Genomic DNA, 5,177 nt, shown 5'->3' with positions numbered 1-5,177 from the left:
TCTTAGTGATTTATTTTTATTTTTAGCGGCTAAACTCGAACTTAGTACTTACCTGTAGGAATTGCTCTAACATAAAAAATATAGATTCAAAAAACTGGTTGCATCTCCAACCTGTGATCCAGATCTAGAATAAATATAGATCATTCTATTACCACTCATGTTGTATATTTTTTATGTAAATCAATTAAAAATCCGCACCAATTTTAAACTATTAACAGAAATATACAGTTCCTTAATCTGTTATTTGTTTTTATCAATAAAAAGCGTTTTTGATTTCTCTAACATCACATCACTCACTTCTCAGTTTCTAAAATGTTTCGAAACAAATGTATTTTCATTAATAAACACCAATACCGCACGTACAACTTTGCAAAATTAAATCCACGTGTGCACTTCATAAATACATCAACAGAACTGAATGCAGCAATAAAACTCAAAGACACAAATTGTCGTAAAGGACAAAGATAATAAAAGAGGAAGATGGGAGATTGGCTTGCGTCATACCAAATGTTGCATTTACCAGATTAGTTTAATACATGTTTGTAATCATTTAGTTGTTTTTCGTTTTTATTTTTTAAATTAAAAATTTAATTTTCTTAATGAAACAATGTTAAATTTTAGGCAACAACAAAAAATTACATTTTCCCCTTTTATGGAAATTTATTTCGTGCTCTTAATTTCGTTTTATTTACATTTTAATGCTATGTCAATACTTGTCGTATACGCGTTTGGTTCGAGTATTAAACTAATGTGGTAAATGGTTTGATGTGCTCAGTAGCCAATCTCCCATCTTCCTCTTTTATTATCTTTGGTAAAGGATACATACCTGCCGTAAAGAAAAACAACTCCACACACACGATCCCTTTCTGATCTCGCTATTGCAAGAAAACAACTCTCACCACAAAAGATACCAACAACACACAAGGACCATTCCATTGTCTCTAGAATCAAAACAACCAACAACCAAAGACCATTAATAAAGAAGACGTGAGATAAGCTTGCTCTTCCTCTTTTTCTTGAAAAAACAGAGATTGATATCATACATGTTCCATGAGACGTCTCAACTTTTTTTCGGTTTCTCTTTTCATTTTGCATTCGTAACAAAACTTAATTCACTTATTTTAGCAATTTTTTAACTCTTAAACGAACAAAAACACTTTGTGAAACATTTAATTAATAATTTAGTGCAACCGACACAGAAATTTGCGTGAAATGTTGGAGAAAATAGCTAAATAAAAATTGTCTGCATCAAACCAGTAAGTTCGGAGCGCTTTTCCAACAAGTATGATATTAATCTCCGTTTTCTACTACTAACACTATCAAAGCCCAATTCACGTCTTCTTTATTAATGGTCTTTGCCAACAACGGCATAAATGACGCAATAATAAACACAAACAATCATACGAGATATACACAAAATGTCTCTAAAAACTCCCTCACATGATGCAATGATTTCTCACTTCATTTTCCAGTACCACGTTTATTGATTAGATGGAATTCTATCTATAAGTTAAGGTAAAATATATACCAAATTTATGAGGAATCTATAAAAAAATGATATACACCCGGCAAGGATTATATTAACTAAATTTTATTCTACTTTATCTAATATTTTCAATGTGAAGAAAAACACTCCAACTTATAATAAAAAGGGAAATATTCTGTAGGTAGCCATCATACGAATCGGTAATGTCGTTAAATTAATTTTTACTACAAAATTTTTTTTCCATACAAAATTTTTTCTTAGTAAATTGTCCACATTCCGTAGTAAGATTTTTATATTGCCCGTGTATTTATACCCTTCACCACTACTGTGGTACAGGGTATAATAAGTTTGTGCATTTGTATGTAACGCCAAGAAGGAAAAGTCTGAGACCCATCGTTTAGTATACCGATCGTCTTAGAATTAAATTCTGAGCGATGTCCGTCTGTCTGTCTGTTGATGTATTTCTGTGTGCAAAGTACAGCTCGCAGTTTTAGTCCGATTGTCCTAAAATTTGGTATAGGGTCCTGTTTTGGCTCAAAGACGATCCCTATTGATTTTGGAAAAAATCGGTTCAGTTTTAGATATAGCTGCCATATATATTTTTCACCGAATTGATCATAATTGGCGTGTGTATCAACCGATCTTCCTAAAACTCAGTACATCCGAATATTTTATGAGTCTCGAAAAACTTGCAAAATATCAGCCAAATCGGTTCAGATTTAGATATAGCTCCCATATATAGCTTTCGCCCGATTTACACTCATTTCCCCACAGAGGCCAATTTTTTGCTCCGATTTTGTTGAAATTTTTCACAGGGAGTATAATTAGCATTGTAGCTATACGTGCCAAATTTGGTTGAAATCGGTTCAGATTTCGATATATCTCCCATATACAGCTTTCGCCCGACTTACACTCATATGACCACAGAGGGCAATTTTTTGCTCCGATTTAGTTGAGATTTTGCACAGGGAGTATAATTAGCATTGTAGCTATGCGTGCCAAATTTGGTTGAAATCGGTTCAGATTTAGATATATCTCCCATATATAGCTTTCGTCCGATTTACACTCATATGACCACAGAGGCCAATTTTTAACTCCGATTTAGTTGAAATTTTGCACAGGGAGTAGAATTAGCATTGTAGCTATGCGTGCCAAATTTGGTTGACATCGGTTCAGATTTAGATTTAGCTCCCATATATATGTTTTTCTGATTTCGACCAACATTTTCCTTGTAAAATCGCCACTGCTTAGTCGAAAAGTTGTAAAAATGACTCTAATTTTCCTAAACTTCTAATACATATATATCGAGCGATAAATCATAAATAAACTTTTGCGAAGTTTCCTTAAAATTGCTTCAGATTTAAATGTTTCCCGTATTTTTTTACTAAAATTGTGTTCCACCCTAGTGCCATTAGCGTAGCTAGACAAATTTCCTAGGGGGGGCTATAGCCCCCCTAGCTAAAAATTTATAGGCTGAACTTATAGGTTCAATTATTGTTTTATTTCATAAAAAATAATACAAAAATAGACATCAAAATAATATATAATAAAGCAACTAAAAGTAGTTCCACACTTTTCCCAGCAAAAAAATTGGGATTTGTTTTAAAGGCACAACTTTAAAAGCACTTCCAAAAATGTCCTCACAAAGAAGTTAATTATATTAACTACACAGGAAGTTTTTTACTTCAGGTTTTTTCATATTTTAATGCGTAATTTTTGTTTTCTTTTTTCAAATAGTTTAAAAAAAGAGTAAGAATAAATAAAATGGTAAAAATTATTCAAATTTTGCCACAAAAATGCTAAATCCATTATAGAAAAATCGATAATTTTTGAAAATATTCAAACAAGCGTTAGAATGCATTAAAAATCATAAAAAAATATAAAAATTATTATAAATTAATATTCTTGAAGCTCGAGGTCTTTATAAATATTTATATAATTCTAACAAAAAGTCGACCAAAAATCAAATAAAAAACGAATACATAAAAATTATTTATTTGGGAAAATATCACACAACTTTTTAATTCACATTCAAAACTCTGAATTCGGATCACACCATAAGAAGTGATGCAAATTTATTGCAACGGCTGTTGAAACGGTGGACATTCGTTCTATGACGAGTTCCTATTACACCGAAAAAAAAGTTTACTATTTTTTATGAAAATGAACTAACCCATAGTAAGAATGACCCTGATTTGGCGCCAAAGATTTTTTTCATCTAGATAAGTTCATGATTTTCTTATAAATTAGTTCATGTATTACATCGTATTTTAGTTCATTATTACTATGCTGTGGGAAGAATATAGTTAAACTCATTCAAAATATTCCTGCTATCCGGAAAAATTAACAATTTTTTGGGAAACCTGTATTAAGAAATTGGTTTGAAATAAACTCTTTGTCGGTATAATTTTCAAAAAAGTAGAGAAATTGAGGAATCAAAGGTACAACAAGCCTGTATACAACTAAGAAATTTTTCGTACAAAACAAGTCAATTTTCTATAACCACCAGTATTTTATTTCAAAAAATTATTATTATATTACACAAAACTATGGCTTATGATATACAATAAAGGAAATATTTTTATTAGTACGTTGGACGCATTTACTTGTCGGTAGTTAGTAATTGCTTCTTCAAAAGAGTAATATTCTATGTTATTAGGACTAAACTAATTAATTTAAATTTCCATGTTTTCTATCCATATGAAAGATATATGTGGCATAAGTTGCTATATTCAATTGAATTGTCCAATTTCATCGATTTTGGCTAACTTTTGTTGGGCGGATTTGGCTTATAAGCATCTGAAATTGCAAAGTTATACAAAATATAAGAAAAATATTATTAATTAATTAATTCTATCGTTCATATTGATCTCTAACTTACGGTTTTCAAGAGTATTTCCTAGAGTCAATAAGGATATCAGCTTAATTAGTATTAAACAGTAAGAATATTCAAAAAATTACCATTACGAGACCTGTCTCGTAATGGCTGCAATTGAAAAAAAATAATTTTTAATAAATTGAAATTTTGGTTTTATTAAAAACGGACAAAATACCGTTTATAGAAAAACTTACCACATTGAAAAATCCATCCAGTAGGTACATTATTGGAATCATATCCATGGACAAATGGGACGTTATTGAAATTATTCTCAGAATATATTTGAAATAAAAAATATTATAAAATTAGACATAATTTCCACTTGTCAGTATAGCATTTAGTATTTAAGATGGATATTAAGTTCGAGTTTAGCGGCTAAAATTGCAATTTCCATGATAAGTTTTCTTTAATAATCCATTATAAAAAATACTCTTTATAAAAAACTTGATTTGGGCTATTCTCCATCAAGTTATATTTAAATTTGTATCGAAGACGTATAATTTTATACTTTGCTTAGTGATTTATTTTTAATTTTAGCGGCTAAACTCGAACTTAGTACTCACCTGTAGGAATTGCTGTAACATAAAAAATATAGATTCAAAAAAATGGTTGCTTCTCAACCTGTGATCCAGATGTAGAATAAATATAAATCATCCTATTACCACTCATGTTGTATATTTTTTATGTAAATCAATTTAAAATCCGCACTAATTTTAAACTAATATATTAACAGAAATATACAGTTCCTTAATCTGTTATTTATCAATAAAAAGCGTTTTTGACTCCTTTAACATCACGTCATTCACTTCTCAG

At 30.1% G+C, this 5,177-nt stretch overlaps 1 long non-coding RNA gene across 1 annotated transcript; it reads right to left on the bottom strand.

The window, feature by feature from the left end:
- Positions 1-3,974: 3,974 nt before the first annotated feature.
- Positions 3,975-4,445, bottom strand: LOC142223053 (uncharacterized). Its single transcript, XR_012718523.1, has 2 exons — positions 4,368-4,445; positions 3,975-4,285 (listed from the first exon to the last, which is right to left on the bottom strand). It is a non-coding gene; the product is annotated as an uncharacterized LOC142223053 (long non-coding RNA).
- Positions 4,446-5,177: the final 732 nt, after the last annotated feature.

This window comes from Haematobia irritans, chromosome 2 (assembly GCF_050003625.1).
Source record: "Haematobia irritans isolate KBUSLIRL chromosome 2, ASM5000362v1, whole genome shotgun sequence".
In the NCBI taxonomy this organism is placed as follows: domain Eukaryota; kingdom Metazoa; phylum Arthropoda; class Insecta; order Diptera; family Muscidae; genus Haematobia; species Haematobia irritans.
This window is presented reverse-complemented; position numbering and strand designations above follow the sequence as displayed.